The 21,243-nt window shown below is 44.4% G+C and overlaps 1 long non-coding RNA gene across 2 annotated transcripts; it reads right to left on the reverse strand.

Moving 5' to 3' along the window:
• Positions 1–3,816: 3,816 nt before the first annotated feature.
• Positions 3,817–19,723, reverse strand: LOC137145996 (uncharacterized). Of its 2 annotated transcripts, XR_010917810.1 has the most exons (4): positions 19,529–19,723; positions 12,345–12,405; positions 5,184–5,525; positions 3,817–4,464 (listed from the first exon to the last, which is right to left on the reverse strand). It is a non-coding gene; the product is annotated as an uncharacterized lncRNA (long non-coding RNA). The 2 variants fall into 2 exon arrangements; XR_010917809.1 differs by lacking the exon at positions 3,817–4,464 and having other exon boundaries at positions 4,837–5,525.
• Positions 19,724–21,243: the final 1,520 nt, after the last annotated feature.

Raw genomic sequence — 21,243 nt, forward strand, 5'->3', positions numbered from 1 at the left:
GAGGAAAAAGGGCATCAAAATGGCATTTAAAATGGAGTAAGCAGCTTTCCATAAAGCTATTAAGACATTAATAATTACAGGAAGGCAGAGTTAATTGCATTCAGAAGATCAATGCGGCTTTTAATGAAGAAAAACGTTGAGACCCAAAATAAAAAAACAGATAAGAAACCTCGGAGGTTCACCCCCCCCCCCCCCCCGCTAAGGGGTGCATTAGAATGAGAGCTATTTCAGCCCTTTGCTCCACACCCACACAAGTAAACAGCAGTTTTGAGCTGTAAAAGCAGATATATTTGGACTTTGATTTTGACGGATGAATACAAACTGGTGTGTGAATTGCTGAGTGCCAGCCTCAGTCAGCTGCAGAGCTGTGGGAGAATCAGGTTCTTTTGGTATCTGTGTTGCTACTACTTGGGACGCCGCTGTTTCTCAGGACCCCATGCCAGCCACTCTCCATGGCTCCAGGATCTCAGTTCAGTTGCAAGGGACCCTGCCTTTACAAACTCATGTCTGTGGGTGATGGAGTGATATGCATGGGCCAGCTCAGCATCAGGCCTTGCCCATAGTTAAAAAGAAGATTGAGATGAAAAAGGGGCAATTTTCACCGCACCCATTAAGGATGTGGGGTAGCTTTTGGGGGGATAGGCGAGCAGACACACCCCTGTATTCACACCCTACTGCAATAATATTTGTACAAAATATACCTTGTGAGGTATCATATGAAAGCTAACGCCACACTGATTATCAAGATCACTGCACAATGCACCGGTTAACCTTGTATGTGATGTTATTAATTAATTCCCTCTGAATGAAGTTACTAGAACATATTCAAGATCAGACAGCCTAGCCTAGGTAGAGGTGATAACAGTTCTGCCCTAGACAAAGGAATAGAGTTTATCTTAATTTACATATTAGCAGTAAACAATGCCATTGAGCTAAACCGGGGAGGGACAGGGGGGATACTGAACTTGAGAATTGACATTGCTCCTCTATGACAGAGACACAAGAGAATGAATCCCCAGGAGGCCATCCTGACTTGTAAGATAAAGGCCTCCCTTTGGGGATATGAGAGAGAGAGACTCAATTTTTATTCTTTACTTTAGGGAGACAAAGAAACCAAGCCGTTTGATCTTTGGGATGGGATGGGTCGTAGCCAGGCCGGCCACTAAGAAGCTGAAGAGGAGTATGTTCAAGACGGCTTTTCACCCACATCTTGCTAGATGAAGTTTTAGTCTTTGAGAAGACTATGTTCACATTTATTTGCTTGTAACCACATCTACCTTGACCCCGTTTACTGAGCTCGCTTAATCCATGTTCTTTTGTTAATAAACAAACTTGCTTGGTTTCTACCATAAACCAGTTCAGGGCTGTGTTGGAAGGGAAGGTTTTGGTTTACCCCAGTTAAACTGTGATGTACTGACTCTTGAAACAGAGCAGCAACCTCCGTCTCTTCTGTGAGGGCACAGCGGCAGCAGCTGTGCATTGCAAAGCCCCATCTCTGAGGAGTTCCTGGGCTGGAGTTTACTGATGGTTATCGGGTAGGCAAGGTTTGGGCTGGAAAGCCCGGAGGAGTTTGCCGGTGAAAGAGAGACGTGCCAGGCCCTTGCCATACCACAGTCTAATCTCTAACAAATCTCTGCTGAGGAAGAGAGGTAACAGTGGCTCACAGCCCCGGGTATCCCCAGCAGGGTAGTACAGGGATGTTGTCCAGCCAGGCCAGGAAGAGGAAGGTGTTTTATGCTCTCTCACTTTTCTTTACTTTACCCCTGACTTTTGCATGGGTGAGCCCGAGGTCATCAACAGAGCAGTCCTTGAGGGTAAGGATTCTTCACTACCTCCTCTTCCCCAGGAGCAAGTCATCTGAAGGGGGCGCAATGGGGGGAGGGCCATTGTCCCCTCCCCTATTCTACCCCAATGGGTCGCTCAGACTGCGTATTACCCCCCGTGCATGCTGGGGCATTCTGGGACTCCCCCAGGGCAAGTGCAGCTCTGCACCACGCGGGGGACGTGTGTAAATCACACCATCTTGCCCCACCCTGAGAGAGATGAAGAACACTACTGCATTGCTATGGTAGGCAAAGCATTAATTAAATGTAATCTTCTGTCTGATCACAGCATGCTGGGGGGGAAAATAGCACTGCCCCTCTAACAAAGCCAGCACTGAAGCCGAGACCTGGTTAGAACACTGGCCAATGTACCATGGGAAATGATTCTTCACAGGCCGGAGGATGGGACATATTCTCATCTGGTGTCAATGGAGCTACACCAATTTACCTCAAGGGAGCTGTGTCAGTTTACATCAGCTGGGGGTCTTAGCCATCAAGTTTAAAACTGGGTAAATTTAGGGGACTTGTTTCCCTTGAGATTGGTTTATAACATCATTATTACATCAGAGAAGTTAAGATCATGACCGCAAGAACAACCAAAAATACTCTTCTCGGAAACGATGTCAGGGCACAAGAAAATCCTGCAGCCTTGAGCCTTTTACCTTGTTGGCAGGTAGCAACAAGCAGAAAAGCCACTGTTGCTCATCGCCTAGCCGTCTGCAACAGGGAAAACATGAGAAAGCAGGAAAAAGGACAATTGACAAAGGATTTGGGGGATTAGAAAGGATTTAGGAGGCAAGACGCTGTAGATCGATAAGACGATGCCAGTAATTTGGGGACCTGAATGGTCTAATACTGCATGAGGACTCCGACACTGATAAAAGATTTACCAACAAACAAAACCGTTATGTAATGAAACAACAAATCCACTCTCCCCTTGTCACAAGGTCAACTCTTCTCTCTCTTGATTAGCTACATATCACTGTTACGGTATTGCTCCTCATAGACATGCACCTCAGGCTATAAACTTGACAATGCGTTGCCTTTGTTGAAATATACTGGGTAAATAGTCATGAAAGATTCCCTGTGTTTGAAACAGGGAATCTCTCTGGAACCAGCAATCTCTCTCTCTCCAAAGAGAAGACATGTTTTAAGTGCGACTATTGTGTGTTCACAGAAAGTGGGATAGACAGGTAGAAAGAGAAATACCAGGGACCTGCATACTTCAAGGAGTTTGTAATGGTGCACAGAGCCTTTTGCAAGTAGGTCAGTATAAAGTTATCTCATTAAATAGCCAAAACTCATTACCATCTGTTGGAGGCCCAGCTGCCTCCGGAATGCCCCTTGCCCACCCCACAGCCAGGGGTGACTCTGTGGCACCCTGCCTCTGTTTTCCGTCTTCAGGGCCCCTTAAGAGCCACACAGACTTTCATATGGCTACCACCCTCCCTGCTTGGGGCTTGTTTAATAATAGAAATGGTTCAAAGCCATCCTCAAAGTCCCCACATAAAGTCAATCACCCCAATTCAAAAGTGATATGCAGCTCTGGTGTCTTACCCCACCTGCAGCTTTTCTTCAAGCCACCACTCCTAGTCCTGCCTGGCTGGATCCTAGCCTTCTGGCCCTCACTTCCAGGCCCCAACCCTTCCCATATTGCAGCTTCCTCCTCCCTGTGGCTCTTTATAAGAATACTTGTTCTCTACCAGGCCACATCAAGCCTGTTCCTGAGGCACAGGTGGGCTGGAGCAGTTTCCTCTTAAAGGACCCAGTCCACCCCATGATACCATCTGATGGCTGTTTGATGTCCTACACATGGGGGGTTTCAGACCATAACCTAGTGGAGAGGAGTTTTCATAACAACCTCAACTGTAAATCCACATCTTCATCACAGAAGGGCCAGGACTGGAGTGGTATTAAACAGTGAGCAAATGCTGGTCAGATGGTATGGGCAAATGGTGCATTACTTCCACTCTGTTACCTAACTAGGTTTAACACCAGATATCTGATCCTTTACTGCCTTCATGGGGAGTTTGAGTGTGCAAGGAAGGCAGCTTCTTATGGTCCGAGGTATTTACCATACCAGCCATCTGGTTAAGCTGAAGATGCACATCAGTGGATGGAGTGCAGATCACTTTTCAAGAACATTAGAGGGTAGAGAAATCTCAAATATTCGGAATCCAGGAGATGGAGTTAAGGCTGCACTTCCCACACAAGGCATCCAAATGACCTTAAACTCACTCTGTATGGAGAACTAGACCACTATCTCTCTTTGCATGAATTGCAGATGCTCTTCATGCGACAGAACTTGGGTTTCATAATATATCTGTCCATACGTGCCTCAAATACGAAGTCTGATGGTCATTATAGTAACCTTTTCTGTCGTTGTGGAAGAGCTCTAACTGCATCTTTTGGGAACACAGGGACTGATTCACCAACACATTACTGGCAGCAGAGTTGCGCCAGTGGGAAACTGAAGTGATGCAGCCATGAATTGGGCCCATGATGTTAGTATCTGGAGAAATGTCAGTTTTATGTCTAGTGACACTTGAATTGGCTGCCATGTGGAATCCAGGACTGAAGCTTATGGTATTCAGCACCTCCTGTAGGGTAATGGTGCCCTCAGAACCTAGCAGGATCTGGCCTTTAATGAAGATAGTATAAGGAAAAATTATGAATTACAGTAAAGAAAGCCCTAAAGTAGCCTAGTCACCTGTTAAACTTTGCTATCCAACACCTGACCCATATATTTCTCAGTAATGTAGTGTACTCATGAGTTCTTCCAAGCCTGTTTAGTGCAGATTAGGATTTAAGTAACAAAGGCTATTCAGGTTACTCTGGGATCTAGCTAGAAAGCCAGGAAGAACTACATGGTCTGTCTGTATCCATTGACCTCAGTAAAGGATTCTCTTTATCTTCATCATAACTGAGTGCTGACTCATACAAAGGGAAATACAAGTACAAAGCAAGTCAGCTTTATTTAAATTCATGCCAACCTCTAGCCACAGCAAAGTCACTGGGGAACCCCACCAGTCCTGTGGTCCCCAAACTGTTATCCTACCTAATACATTAAAAAGAGTAGCTCCATCATGCTAACTAGCTGGCTGTCATTTAGCCAGACTATCAGATCCAACATGAATTGCCATTTTCCCCAGGGATAACTGTGAAAAGCTCATTCAAATCCTCTCTCTCTCTCAGAAATAACGCACTTCACCAGTGAGCAGAATATATTAACCATGGCTTTTTAATTTTAGCTGATGTCCCCTACTTTCTCTCCAGCCCTGCACAGACAGAAGAAATGCTTTTGTGGTCAGAATATATAGATTTATGTAGTTGGATGATTCCTCCCCCCCCGCATTATACCTGGAATTAAAAAAAAGCTGCAGGTATTTGCCTTCTGGTAAAGCCACAAGGAAAAATTTGTTGCCCGTGGTGGCTAATCCCATCGTCTTTTGAAGAAACACAAATGTGAAATAGTCTTTGGAGGAAGCGTTAAAGGAAGCTGGTATGCTTAGATGATTTAACTTCCAAGCTGTGTACATATGGGACAAAGGAACCCTCTGAGCGTCCGCAAGCTAGGCATCTGTCACACGGCACACAAGGGAATCGCAGAAAACCACTGGGCAGAATCTTCAAGTCCTGAGTCAGTTTTCACACAGTCTGTGCTCAGCCATTGGCTTTAATGGGTGCTTCAGAATTTGGCTCCTGTGAGATTAAAGCCAGAAGAGACTTGTCAAGTGGCCCTCTTCCACCTACTAGCTTCACAATTGTCCCTTGACTTACAATCAGTTGGGCGAAATATTTTTGGCAAGGTCACTGGCTTTTCACTCATTGCGGGGAAGGGGGCACCTCCTTGTGGGTCACCTGGGGATTAGCTCACCATTGGTTTGACACCTCCCCTTGCAGTTTCATCTCCCCCTTGTCCCAATCACTCACTCGGCAGCCTCTCTCCTGTTCCACGAGTTGCAGCACTTCCCCCTTTGTGGCTTGGCTCTTCATCCAGGTTACTGTAGTTTTGCACCTTTTGGGATATCAGTGTTTCTACACAAACCACCTTAGGCAGTCTTCAAAGTCCATACTTCTATCTCCTGGTTACCCCCATTCCTCAGGGCCAGGCTCCCTTGTTCTCTCCCTAATGCATGGAGGGTGGCTGCAGACTTCCTCATTGTGGTCATTTCTGTTGCCAGCGTCCTGGCTTTATACTAGCCCAGCCCACACCTGTTCAACTGAACTTCATCCTCCAATCAGGAGTTGCTTCTCCGCATGTGGAGCTTATCCCCCTAGCTGGTCCTTTCTCAGCTTCCATATTCCTTTCAGGGCTGGTGTGGGGTGAAAACCCCATCATAGATGAATCTAGTAAATTAATCAAAAAATGCTTGGGGGGGGGAGGGAGGAAGAGAAACCAAAAATTATTTCCAAATTTGGTTCAAGTTCTCAGTGAACAACTTCGGTCACAAAATGAAAATAAAATAAAAAAAGGTTTGGAAATGTTATATTGTTGCATTTCAACATTTTCAAACTGAACCTTTTTGACATTTTGTTTTGAAGAGACACTTTCGAAACAAAACGTTGATTCCAGTGAATATTTAGAAAATGTTGTTTCAAACAGACATTTCAAAACAGCATTTTGAATGGACATTTGTAACGTTTTGTGTGACCCAAAGAAGTTTTTGGGTTTGTTTTTTTTTGCCTTTTGTCTCCACAAGAAAAAACAAAATCAGTTTTATCTGGTCTCCAAAGCAAAACAAACCAACTAAAAAACCACCAAAAAACCTCCCACAATTATTTGCTCAGCTTTTACAGAACATATTCTCTAGTGCCTTGAGGTTTCCACCATCTTTTCAGAAAAACCATCTGACGGCCCAATAGACCTCCAGTTGTATTAATTTGCCTTAGAACTTAGCACTCCCAATTAGGGATCAGACCCACACCATGCTATGCTCATGTAATAATTAAAAAAAAGATGACCCCTGTCCTCAAAAGATCGTGGCAAGACATGACTGGTGGAGAAACCAAGCAAATTATAGAAAGAAGAAGAGGTAACTGTGAAGCAACCACAGCTAGTAAAATAAGCAGCAGGCGAAGCACGCCAACCACCTGGCCATAGGAAATGCTTCCTGATATTCAACCGGTATTTTCCTTGTAATTATTTGATCCCATTACTCCTGGTTAGACCTCTTTTCTCAGGTAAAGAGTTGGAAAGGAAAACAAAAAGATGAAGTGACGTGGCCACAGTCCCACAGCAGAGCTGAAGATGGAACCCGTGTCTCCTGAGCTGCAGTGCAATGCCCCGTCCTCTAGTTCAGTCAATATAGTGCATTATGAAGCGTATCAGACACTCACGGGTCACTCCAGCTCTCTCCCTGCTCTTCTCAGGGCAGCTCCCACAGATCAGCGCTTAAAGGGCTTTCCCTGCCCTTTAAAGGGTTTCCCCTGCACAAGAGTCTCCGTTCAGGAGTTAATACAAGCTTAAGCTCTATCCTCCTGAATGGGTTACCTGTGGAAATAGGAAGAGAAATGGACTCAAGCCCACTTCACTTTTTCTTCATATGTAGATACTGCACCCTGGACAGAACTTTCCATGGGAGAGCTGGGGAGTGAAACAGGGGTGGGCACCACACAGAGCTACCCTCAGGATATGGGGAAGTTAGGTTTCGTGTCCCAGGTGTGGCTGACTTCCTCTTCCATGTGTGCAGGACCAGTTCTGTTCATCGGCTGCCCCTTTCATTGATGGAACTGGATATGGCTGAACAATTGTGCTTTATGCTTTCAGCATCACACACAAGATTTCCAGTAGCAACACCTCCCTCTAGCACGGGGGAAGAGAAGATATCCTACTGAGTATCTGGCTGCATACACCTCTCTAAAAATGTTTCACAGCTCAATGGCCTTGCCAACCAGAATTTCACTGGCTACAAGTACATCCCTCATTCCATGGGAGAACATCATATTCTTCCTCCACTTCTCTGCAATAGACTTATTATAGTGGAGCTTAATAAATAAAATCCTCTAAGACTTTCCCTTTCTTCCAGCTACAAACTAGTACTAGATTACTCCATACAGCATTGCTCATAAGTGCCTGTCATCTGGGAGATAAGACAATCTTCATTTCTCATCCACAAAAGTATTCCCCCACCCCCATTCTACGTTCCCCAAGCAGCACTTTGAATGGCAACAATAGAATTCATTACCCAGACTAGGCTTCTGTGACTTGATAATTCATTCCCCTTGTTACTCACTGTTCTATCATGACAGCTGAAGGAAGGCGTCTTGAGCTTGAAGGTAGGACAATGATACAATATATTTCCAATCAACTGCTGGAAGAAAGGTTACAACCTGCTTCATGCAGAATTCAATTAGGTATCACAGAGAGAAGGAGAGAGTCTGCATTAACTACTATAGATGCCACAATCCTTTCAAGTTACTCTTAGCTCCATCTCCTTCCTTTAATGGATTTTTTAACTAATTGTGGCACTAACAGAAAGAAGGTCTGTTCTGCTAAACCTGAGAGAGATCTATTTTCTTTCAATAAATTCAGAAGGAACTTCAAAGACTATGATGCTTTGTGGAAATCAGAGAAATATTCAATTGAGAAACAATTCAGCCTCCGTCTACCTAATTTAGCTAAGCAAGGTATTTCTATCACGTCTCACCAGGGTATCTGAACACTTATGTCACATGGTGAGGGGGTTTCCTACTAGTTTATTTGCATGACTGGCTGAGTTCCAGCAAGTCCTCTTCAGGTAAATTTGTGGATGAAATCAAGTAGATAAGGACCAAACTCCCTGTGTCCTTATAGGAAGGACCGTGTTTGATGAGATCAGCTATTGGGTCTTTTCTGCTTGAGTGTTGGTTACAAAGGTTCTGAACATGTTGGAAAAAACATTAAAGCACAAACTGAGCTTTGCATCCTTGCCCCTCCTGGCTGCAGAAGGCCAACTGGGAAATATGAAGTCCTCCATTGATGGAGCATATCAACACCTCCTCTGAGGAGAGCAGGGGGCAATCGAAGTACACTTTTGGCTAGAAGTGAGTGAACATTGGAATTTGCATCCCATGGAAAATTCCAGTGTTTCAACATTTGTTTCCATCTTGAATCAGGATGAAAAAGTTGAAATACTGAAGTTTTCATACAAAACGTAGTCCAAAAGATTCTCTATTAGGAAACAGTTAAACATTTCATTTTGGCATTTTTGGTCAAAACATTTTGATATTCCTGAAATAAAAATATTTCATTTTGGTTTGTTGAACTGATTCAAAATGTTGTGTTCCGAGTGAGTTTAACAGTAAACTGCATTATTCTGTTGTGAAATGTTGTCTCATGGGAGTTGTAGTTTGGGTTCTTAATGTTCCCTTCCCTCTGTACCCCCACCATGGTCTCCCATCTGGGAACAAAATAGAAATGGCATTGAATTATGATCTCGTCCTGGCCGTGGAGAAAGGCCAAATGCCCATGCTGATACTATTAATTGTTTGCATTATGGCAGGATCCCATTGTGTTCGGTACCGTACCAACAGCAGAACAAAACAGATGGTAATAAAATAATAATGTTATTATTAAATCCATCAGCCACTGTCAACACTGTGGAGCAGGAGTGACTGTCATTGTACCCTGTGGCCCCTGGCAGGAGTGGACAGGCCTGGCACCACATGGTACCATTCTTTTCAACTGAGAAGATCCCAGCGGGTAATGGTGGGTAATAGCCATTCAGACTACTTTCAGCCACCATGTTACTCGTGTAGGAAAATTAGTGAGAAGACAAGGCTGGAAATGCACTCATTCTGCAGATGGCATCTCAGACCCTCTTTGTCCATGCCTATCCGTTCATTTGTTTCATGCGTCTGTTGCAGCACATCATTAACCCAGATTGCAAGAGCGTCCCAGCTGGGGCCATTTGCCATGAAAGGAAGGGTAGCCTTGTGGTTAAGGCACTGGACTGCGACTCAGAGCTAGGTTCGATCCCCAGCTCTGCCACAGACTGTCCATGGGATCTTGGGGTGAGCCATGTAGGGGGCTCTGGATGAGGGAGGCTTTCTGCTGCAGACCTTGCAGAAGGCAGCTGTCAGGGATTCTGAAGCAGCCTAGGGCAAGAGGCATGCTAGCTGCCGTACTCAGCACTACAGAGATCCCAGGCAGCCTATGGCCCAGGGAGGCTGCTGTAACTTATTCAGGTGCCCAGGACCAGTTATGCCAGGGCCTGTCCCTAGAGCAGCTGAGAATCAGGAGGGTGCAAAAATGGCTTAAAGTGATCCCTGTTTTAGAGGCACAGCAGAGACCCCCGTCCCCGCTTCAGCTCTGTAAGATGAGGATGCTAATACATCCTTTGTTTGATTATCTGAAGCTGAGGGGAGGTCTACATCTGGGAAATGTTCTGTCCATTTCATATTTTTAATTCATGGCATATCCACCCATAGCACAGGATGGGCACTTACAGTTAAGCTCTATGAATAAACATTTGTATTGTGAGTTTGTTTATTATGCATTGTACAGCACCTCACACAATGAGGCCCTGATCTTGGTTGGGAGCTTAAGGCACTACCATAATATAGAAAATGTAACAACAGTAATTATGGGTTTATAATTATGGAAATCAGGGATTTACAATTAAACCACAATGAGTTTAATGAAAACTGAACGGTATAATCTATTATGTTCCAAAGTTTGCTTGGCCTGATAAAGCAAACAAATATGAGCTTATGAGAAAGCTGCATCCTTCAGACAGAGATTTCTTCTGTCTTCCCTCCCCCAATTGGCTTTGTGAGTGCAACACTGAAGAGAAAAAGCCACGAGAATTCAAAGCAGGTCCTCCTTGAATGGATGCAAAGGACAAGCCTATGAATAATGCTGCGGGTCTGATTTGTAGTCCATCCAAAATCTGAGCTGATTGGTTATGAATAGCACTCTGCCCACTGTGCTGTTGAAAGCACAAATCATTTTGACTTATTTTCCTTTAATGCGTTTATGGTAATGAACGATTCTGCAACTGATCACCCTGAAACTTACACGTGATAGTCCACCTGTGCCAGTTTAATTCTACAGGTCCAAAAAAAAAAAAAAAATGCATGGCTCAGATGACTGCCCTCGCATTTCTATTTTTAAACACTGCTGCAAAGGCCATCTATTGCATATCCTTTAAAGACACATATTACAAGAAAAGTCTTGTGGGTTAATTTCTAGACTGAGTTTACAGCATGACTGTCTTAAAAAAACAAACCCATCACACATGGAACATGACTAAAGAGACTACAAGGTTTGGGAGTTAAGGTCTAGTACAAATGTTTCAGATTATTTGTTTGAATAGAGAAGTCCACATTAATTAATATTGAAAAAAAAAAAAAACTTGTGAGTTGTCTGCAGCAACCAGACATAAGGGAAATAAAATCTTATGCTTCAGGGCATAAATGGATCATCTGCAGTGGAACAGGAGCTTAGACTCCAATCCAGCAGTCCCTCCCAGTTCAACAAAGCACATGCTTAAGTCTGAATGGCTTTAGTAGAGTTTAGGCGTATACTTAACATTACATACATGCTTAAATACCTTGCTTTAGTAAAGTAAGGCAAAATTCCTTTCTAAAGCTTTACTTATCACTCCTTGTAGAGCATTGCACAAGGAACCCTCAGTTATACAATCATAGCCGCGCATGCAGGTCATCACATACAAGTCCTACTGAATTAAACGGGGCTTCACACTGGCACAAGGGTCCACCCAGAGGGATCAGATTGCAGGACTGGAAGTTCAGTGAGCTGCCTTATGAAAACCGTTGGCCTTCCTTTGAAGCATCATTTACGATCCACTGCCAGAGATCATATACTGGACTTCATGGTGGAGTTAAATCTGTTTCTTTGCTAATTCTGATGGGAGTTTTAACTTAACAGCTCTTAACTCAGCTACCCTGAAAAGAGGTATTTTTAATTTCATTGTCATTTTAAATTCCTTGCAGCTGACCAGCTCTGCTGGTTTCTGTCATGACAATAGAGTGTCCTTAACTGAGACCGCCTTAAAAAAATACTAATCACAGCTGGTACTCATTGGCATGGTTATTGGCTTCCCAGGTGAAACTGTCAAGGATGGTATGGGCCATAGAGATGGAGTTACTATTAGTCCCACAAGTGGTCCGTCTAATGGCAGGGTGGAAATGCTTTAGCAATGCAAATACAGTGCCACTTCCCCTGCTTGTTCTGTGGATAAATGGAAGACGAAATTCCACCTGGCTATCTACCCAGACCATTTTAGCATGCTAATAATCACTTAAAAACATAGCTGAACATAAGCCGACTCAGCTGAATAGATTCAGGGCATGAGCAGGGCTTTGCATCAGATGATGCAAGCACCCAGACTGTTTCCCAGTAAAGAAGAGAGGGACATTTGAGAGACAGGACAAATACCATGCATGCTAACATATCCTGAGAGCTGGTAACGTACCAGCAGTCTTCTGTCAATTTGCCTGGCAATGGAAGGCCCTGTACGCAAATGACACATTAAAGCCCCGATGCAATAACTATTCACGTCCAATGCCACTCACTCTGCTCTGCGCCTGCTCCAGCGCACCTTGTTGCCAGGAGGCTTTTCATCCGCAATGGCACCTGAAACGAAAGGGCAGTGAAGATAAAAGGAAATAGCAGCAGCAGTGGCACACAGGGATTGTTACCATTTAGCCGTTATGAGATTTTGCTTACATGTTCCTCCCAGGGGAAAGAGACTCACTAGGAATATATCATTCACTCAGACAGGCTAGGAGAAAGGCCATCTGCCACCCCAGACAGAGGCTGACCGATGGCTTCATTAGATAGGGCTCATTTCAGCCATCTGCCTTGTGTTGGATCTAGTTATAGGTGGAAAGAGACAAAGTGCTGCTCAAGAATCTGATAGATCCCTAGGCCAGAAGAGACCACTGTGACCACCTCAGATTCAAAGGTCAGAAGGGACCAATATGATCATCTAGTCTGACCTCCTGCACAATGCAGATCACAGAACCTTACCCACCCACTCCTGGAATTAATAACTCAGTCATAGGTTAAATGTTTAAGACCTGAAATCATGGTTTAAAGACTTTACGGTACAGAGAATCCACCAGCAAGTGAGCCATGCCCCATGCTACAGAGGAAGGCGAAAAAGCCTCAGAGCCTTTGCCAATCTGCCCTGGGAGAAAATTCCTTCCCAACCCTAAATCTGGTGATCAGTTAAACCCTGAGCATGTGGGCAAGACCTACCAGCCAGACACCCAAGAAAGAATTCTTTGTAATAAAACTCAGAACCCACGCCATCAAACATCCCATCGCTGGCTATTGTATCGCTGTACAAGACAGGCCACAGAACTCCCCCAAAATAATTCCTAGTGCAGATCTTTTAGAAAGACATCCAATCTTGATTTAAAAATTGACAGTGATGGAGAATCCACCACAACCTGTAGTCAATCGTTCTGACGGTTAATTGCCTGCACTGTTAAACATTTACCCCTTTTTTCCAGTCTGAATTTGTCTAGCTTCAACTTCCAGCCATTGGATTATGTTATCTTTCTCTGCTAGACTGAATATCATCAATATTTGTTTCCCATGTCGGTACTTCTAGACTGCGATCAAGTCACCCCTGAACCTTCTTTGCTAACCTAAACACATTGAGCTTCTTGAGTCGATCACTATAGGTTTTCTAATCCTTTAATCAGTTTCACTGTTCATCTCTGAACCCGCTCCAATTTATCAACACCCTGTTTGAATTATTAAGATCAGAACTGGACACTGTATTCCAGCAGTGGTCACACCAGTGCCAAATACAGAGGTACTTTCTACTCTTACCCAAGATTCCCCTGTTGATATATTCAAGAATAAAGTTAGCCCTTTTGGTCACAGTATTGGACATAAGAACATAAGTTAAGTGATACCAAGTAGAAGGAATAACATTAGAAAGGGTTACAAACAAAAGTAATGGTCTAATGGTTTCTAATGCAGTCTTTGTGCATGGTAGTTTCCTGACCAATCTTCCATTCCCAGCACTGTTGGTTGAAGTGCCTATCTTTCTCAGCTTGTAAGAGCTCTGGCCCCTCGTGTCTGTTCAGTGATGGATGCCACGATGGCTTCTCCTCTCTCCTTATATCTTCCCAAACTCACTGTTTGTCCCCAGACTCAGGATGACCTTGTGCTGTTCTCCCCCCCCCAAAAAAAAAAATCAACTCCCCCAAGGGCTTTCCACCCCTATACTGATTTGTATGTAAATAGGGTTTCCAATGGTTCAGGTCAGACCTTGTTTAATTTAATCAGACAGGAAAATAGCTGCCTTCTCGCCTGTGTGTGTGGGCGGTGGGAGGAACCTGTTTTCTCCTGTTTGGCTGCAGATTTTAAGACATAACATCATTAAGAATCCACATTTCCTCATATAGTGTAAATTCATGCATTTCACAATCAGATTCACCCCCAGCGTGTCACTAGCTTTCAGACAAGATCTTGCATGATACACTTTTATACTGCAATGATATTGTATACAATCAGTTGATTCAATGACTTATTTGCGGTTGAGGCCCTCTCTTTACAGCCCAGCTAAAAAGTTTCTCTCTCCTGTTGGGGTGTAGACAGGATGCTGTCCATTCCCTGGCTGCATACCTTTGTTTATCTGTAAATGGACGTTCATTGTCTCTGGCGGACAGGAATCTACACAGCCCTCTGCCTGGGGCAGACTGGGCTCATGGTTTGCTTGCACAATACATTTTAAGAGCATAAAACTCTAGCACATATTCATAACTCTTTCTACACACCCTGGTCATGCATCAGGCAAGAATATTAAGGACGCTTGCCTGGGTTATCTTCCATGCCATCTTTTTTATTCTGATTATGACAACAGTGTGTTAGGTGTAGTGAGTGTGTCAGGCCTGAGAATAACGGCTGACACAGAGGCCTGATCTACCAAAGTTAGTCTGACGCAGCTATGTTGCTCAGGGATGAAAAATCCACACCCCTGAGTGGCATAGTTAAGCTGATCCAACCTCCAGCAGACACAGCACTAGGTTGATGGAAGAATCTTCGGTTGACCTAGTTAATGCCTCTCAGGGAGTTGGATTACCTACTCTAATGGGAGGCTGTCAAACAAGGGGGCTCTTTCTTCTAAAACTCTCTAACTAAAGGGGAAAATGGGATGTTAATACTTTACTATTAATACTTAATATTTCAATAGCTTTAATAAAAGGTTAAAAGTTTTTTTAATGGTGTTTGCACCATGGAATACAGAGACTTCAGCCTCTTCGCACTAAAGTTCAAACCTTCTTTCACACTATTAATGTTGCACAGTGGCTGGATTATGCTAACAACCCCATCCCATACATTCCATCTAAATTAATACAACAGTGCTACTGTTTCACATAGATGATCTGGTATATTGCACCTAGAGGGGAACAAAAGTGGTTACTCAAACTGGTGAATAAAAGTTAGTAGGAGGGTCAGGCACAAGAAGAAAGTAAAAAAAAAAAAAAAAAAATTAGCAAATGTTGATTGCTAAAGGGGGAAAATATCCTTTGGCATTAATCTCCATGATTCATAAGAAATGGAGGCAGGCTGGCAAAGTTTAAGTGATTGAAAATGATGCCCATGGCCTTCTGCAAAATCTGATTACGGCCCCGGTGATTTATGGCTTGCCATTATCACAGAAAAAAAAAATAAAGCCCAGAGATTGAGCCAAGTAAATCAAGAAGGACCTTTCCAGTTTACAAAAGAACACTTCGACATGACTCAAAAATGTTTTAACCAAGATTTCATTTTCTGCAACTACGTTACCTCCAAAGCACAGGCTATTCATTTTAGTGGCTTCTTTCTGAATTATACATTAATCGGGCTTGAAAGGAAGCCCTACTGTGCCTGCCACCTTTTCAAGGCTTCTCTTGATTTACTTAAATGACATTGGCCAACTTCGGCGTGCGTCTCGGACGCTTGCAGGAGCTATCCACTCCTTCAGTTCTGGTGGAGCCAAATGGATTGGGAAAAACTTAAAGGAGTCCTACCACTCCACAAGAGTAAATTTTCCAGGATAAGGTTTCTGGATATTGGGAGGAGAGGGACATTCTGCTACTAATGATGGGTGAATGAGCTGAAACAGAACAATAATGGATATCTGAGTCTTAGCTCAGTCTCAAACCAACACCAGATACTATTGTTTTCTAAATTTTTATACCCCAGGAGTGTTTTAGGTAATCCAGAGACCTGGGTTGAACTCCCAGCTCTGCCATAGACTGTGTCACCTTGGGCAAGTCACTCAATCTTCCCTGTGCCTCAGTTTTTTCTCTGAAAAATGGGCATAAAAATTCTCATGGGAAGAACATCCTAAAGGTTGTGGTGGATTCTCCATCCCTTGAAGTCTTTAAGTTGAGACCAGATGCCTTTCTAGAAGAGAGGCTTCTAGCTGAACCACAAGTTACTGGGCTCAATGACCAGCATAGCCCCATCTGGCCATAAAAATCTATGTATTTTACATTTTAATTCAGGGACTGGGAGCCCATGAATACTACCAAACAGCCTGTTCTCATGAACTTTCCCAGCTGAAGTGGGTCAGGCCAAAGTCTCACAGGAGATCAACACTTTGTCCACACTGTAGCTTGCCCTGCAAAATTATATGAGCAGACAGTGCAGCGATCTGGTCTCCTATACCCCCTTGCACTCCGATGCTGGGGACAATCACATTGCACTTGGCAAGCAGGAGCATTGTCCAGTCCAGCACCACCAACAGTACCAGCTTGCTCCAAGCAGGGACTGGCCTGAGACTGCAGGGTTATGGTCCCACATACCTTTGCCGAGCAGAGCCGACATGCTGCAGGAGCGTGTCTGGGCTTGAAAAGGTGACAGTGCTGTTTTCCCACTGCACCAGATTTTCTTTAGGAGTTCCCAGTTTTGCACACCCCCCCCCGCACAATCCCACTCCAAAACACGTCCTGCCCAAGTCTGGCCTTTAATCAGCTCCTGTATAAACAGCTGTGGAGGACCCAATTCACAAACACAAGGCAGTGTCCAAAAGGGAACCATCGCCGGTGGAGAACCAGCGACCACACCCTTCCGCAACACACCAGCAATCTTCCGCAGTGAACTGGTGGACGATCTAGGAATAACCCTGTGGTCTAGTAAGAATCGTCTCAATAAAGAATCCACCCCTAGCTGGGATTTGAACCGGTGACACTGAGGTGCAAAAGCAGACACATATCCACCGATGCGGAAAAGGAGCCCCTGAGCTGTCCTGTCAGGTCTCTCCTGTTTCCAGGCCACTGGGGGGAGCAATGCCATCACATTTGGCTGTTTTGATTAACACGTGAAGTAAAATCAGAACAGCTCAGCTTCAGTCCCCTGGGAGCCAGAGCCCTCTCCAGGGCTACTTTTAATTAAGTGGAGACAGCACACCAGCAAGCATGGGCTGATAGGGACACACTTCACCAGCCTCTTTATACCCCAAATATATTCCTGCCTTCTCCCCGGACTGCTCTTTCAGCACCACTCCACAGCACCTGTCATTGCCAAGGAGGCTCAGAAATCCCACTGCAGCCTTGCGGGCTTCCTCCTAGCAAGCTCTCTGTTGGGATGAGGGGCGGCACTAAGAGCCTAGGATGGGAGAGCAACAGCTGCTATTCAGGAAGCAGAAGCGACAGAATCAAGAGCATCAGCAGTAACAGTGTGTTCCCAGTGGTTTGCCAGCATCCTGACAGTCATTAGTAATAACTTACAGAGCACGTTTCATGTTGAAAGATACCACAGGGACTAGCTGAGCCCGCTGTCCTCTGTCCTCCTTTCTGCTGTTCTGCCAGGGGATGGGGGGACCGGCTTGCAGAAGCAACTGCAGGGGCGCCCTGTTTTAGGGTAATCCTCAAGTAGCATAAGACTGGTTCTATGCCAGGTGCTCTGACTTGATTCAAGGGTGTCTGGCTGGAGTGCAGTGGGGCTCCAGGAAGCCTGGGCCAGCAGAACAATAAGTCACTTGAAGTCTTCAAAACAAGGCTGCTTTCCAAAGATAGACGCTCGAGCTCTGCTATGAGTTGTGGGCTTGACCCTGGAACAGCTGGGTGAAAATTTTCTGGCCTGTGTTATACAGGAGGTCAGACTAGATGAACCCATGGTTCCTTCTGGCCTTGAAATCTCAGAAAACCACCCCCAGCGACAAGCTGAGGAAAGGCTGAGGCAAGTCACCTTATACTCCCAGCCTTCTTTATTATTGGTATTAACGTATGGCCCAGGGGCCCCAGGCACAGAGCAGGACCCCATCGGGTGAGGTGCTGTCCAGACAGAACAGAAAGACAGACCTGCCCCAAAGAGCATTTGGTTGAAGTATCGCCTTTGAGTGAGCTGCTCTGGCCCTGTGTGCACAGAAACCATTCACTCAGCACTGTCACACGGGGCGTGTAGCAAGGAGGGAGTCCTTGTGTGAAATTCTGCAGACAAACCTGTTACACAGCTGTCTGCTGTCTTTGGATCATACCATGGCCTGGAGGTTCTCTGTGCCCTATGATCCATGTAACAGATGCAGTCTACATGCCACACAGCCTAATCATAGAACTGTGGGGCTGGAAGGGACCCCAAGGGGCCATCTAATCCATCCCCCTGCTGAGACAGGATTCAGTAGAATGGTGGGGTAGTGACGGGAGAAGAGATACTGGGGGGGTAAATAAAAGCCTCTGACCTCTATAGGATACAGGAAACATACGTCAGCAGATACACAATCATAGAAGTTACAAATGGCAAAGACCTATGACTACAATCTGGTTTGAGGGTCGGGGGGCTTACAACCAGGATCACGAGCCTCAAGAAGAACAACAACAAGTGTCAGTAGGTCAAGTCTCCTCCTCCTTTCCTCTAGTGCTAACTGGGTGCTGGCTGGATAGGAGGGTTGATTGTGGTATGGATAAGTTAAGAACTACTGGTCTAGTGTATTCTTCTGGCAGTGCAAGATTGTTCCCTACAATAAGATTTCCTACTGTTCTTTCCTATTTCATTATCCTAATGATGGTATTTCTACTGCTTTCCTTGTGGGACTAGTCTCTAGCGGTTGCAGTGTTGTAGCCATGTTAATCCTGTGCTATTAGAAAGACAAGCTGGATGAGGTAATATCTTTTATTAGACCAGATTCTGTTGGAGAGAGACAAGCTTTTGAGTTCGACACAGTACCCAAAGATGTTATCTCACTCACCTCATCTCCTTTATTCTCTAGTGTAACCCTGCTGACGGTTAGAAGTTTTCCCTCTGTTTCTATCTTTAGTTTACTACAGATAAAACTTTCTAAAAACCTCTGGGCCTACAGAATTCCAATAGGATTTCTGGCAGAAGTCATGGCCTTGGGGATTAAGGCCAGCCAGACCCCACCTCAAAATAAATCCCGGTCCATTTTAACTTCAAGTCTCCTTTAAAATCTAGTTGCAACTTTCCAGGGCAGCTGCAAGGTGGTTTAACACATGAGGTCATTGAAGTTATTTTATAACACAAGTCTTATCATCTATCATTAAGATCATCCTCCCCCCAATAGGGCCATTTAGGGCTGTGTTAGACATTACTGATGTTGAATACATCTCGCTTGTATAAAGCTATAAGAAATAATACATCAGGTTTGCTAGTCCAAGAGTACATGAAGAAATGCAAACATCAGTAGGGTTCTGTGAACTGCTTTTGGTGCAGTCTCTCTAGGATCCCAGCTTTTTCCTAACCACACCCCTTCAGTTCATCTGCCATTAGACCAGTCCACAAATCCTTAACTTACATGGAGTCTATCAGCCCTTCAATTCCAGATCTTGCAGCCTCTCTTTAGCTCCTTGTTAGTTTCTCAGAGGCAGCTTGGCATGGGGCTGTTACCCCTCCATTCTCTCAGGCCTTTTTGTCTTTCTTTTCTCTCTCTGTTCTCCCTCCTTTGTAGCTGGGCTTGTTTTCTTCATCAGTCACAGCTGTGGATGCATGTTTGCTGTGAACTGGCTATGCTGGCAGGTGGTGTGATCAGCCTGATTGCTTGTAAGACTCTTTCCTTCTTTCAGCCTCTACTCAGTTTCTAAACACCATTACAGACACACTTCAACTCCAGGAGTTACTTTTTGTAACCCTAAAATACTGGTGGACCGAGAATGTTATTCTGCAACTGAACTTCCTTATCAAACAGCTGTGAAGTGGGATCAAGAAGCTTTCAAAGGACACTGCCAGCATATTGATTCTACAGTACACTTAAAGGGGGTAGGAGGACTCAGAGTTCAGGCACCTGAAATTGCAGTGAAAATTCTTCCTGACTGCTCTGAAATCAAGCCACTCCTGGCACAATGTGTTATTCTTATAAAGGTGCAGATACCTTGTATTTAGCAGCAGAGTCTTTTGGTTTACATGCTATAGAATACAGCAGTAAGAACCTGCTGCAGCAGACAGGCGGTTATGGTCTGTTTTCTGCTCTCATGCAGCCTGGGACCTCACCTTTCAAAATGAAGGATGGCCTTTGGTCTCTGCAACCACAGCCTTATCCAACGACGGCAGGCACTCCAGACTGTTCTGGCTCTCTGATTCCCAAGGCAGCTCTCACCAGGTTCTTAATGGACCCCAAAGAACTCCATCACACCCTGCCCCCACCCCTTACATGCCTCCTCTGCAAGAACATGAGGTAGGAGACGGTGGATGAAGGCTCAGCTACAGCTCAGATGAACAAGTATGGGTTCCCCTTTAACCAGGGAATACTTTGTTGGACATTTGGGGATTGTCGGCCTTTATGCCCCCTGTGTGGCCCAAAGTGGTCGTAAGTAGAGCTAGCTAGAAATCAGAGTTCTTTTCTGAGGAAAACCTAGATTTTTTCAGTCAAAATTCAAAAGCAAAATAGTTTGACTTAAACAGTTTCCATCTGAAAATGCCACTGTCTCATAGCAGTTGTCGCTCACGTGCCTCATACTTCATGTCCTTCTCTACAGGCTAAGCTCCTGGGTGAGCCAACATCTCCAAGGATATACAGGAGGTGGTGTGCATTATGGGAGTGTCATGACCACAGTGCATCATGGGAAATGTAGTTTGGCTGAGTAGTTACTCCATTGAGGAGAATGAGGACATGAGGCAACCGAAGTAGAATTTCCATGAGGCACCATATCTAAATTGAAACATTTGAATTTTGGGGTGTCTGACTTCCCCAGGGAAACAAAAAAGTGACACTTTTTGTGACAAACTGTATTTTTCTAAAAACCCAAGTTTTTGTTGAAAATCTGTTTTGATGGAATATTTTTTATCAGTCCAATCCATAATGCAGACACAGAATCTGATCCAAACTATTCTTGTTCCTGTTATACTTACCATTTATGTTATTTATAAAATCCTTTTTATCAGTTTTGATGCTCTTTCTTTGACACTTTACTTTTCATTCATCTGGAGTGAAAAAAGTGAAAACCACCTGGTTTAGTTGCATTTATGTGTATAATAGAGCTGGTGGAAAAATAATCTCTCACACTAATTTGACTT

This window comes from Emydura macquarii, unplaced genomic scaffold (genome assembly GCF_026122565.2).
Source record: "Emydura macquarii macquarii isolate MOO-44397 ecotype Brisbane River unplaced genomic scaffold, CSIRO-AGI_Emac_v2 contig_3692, whole genome shotgun sequence".
In the NCBI taxonomy this organism is placed as follows: Eukaryota; Metazoa; Chordata; order Testudines; family Chelidae; genus Emydura; species Emydura macquarii.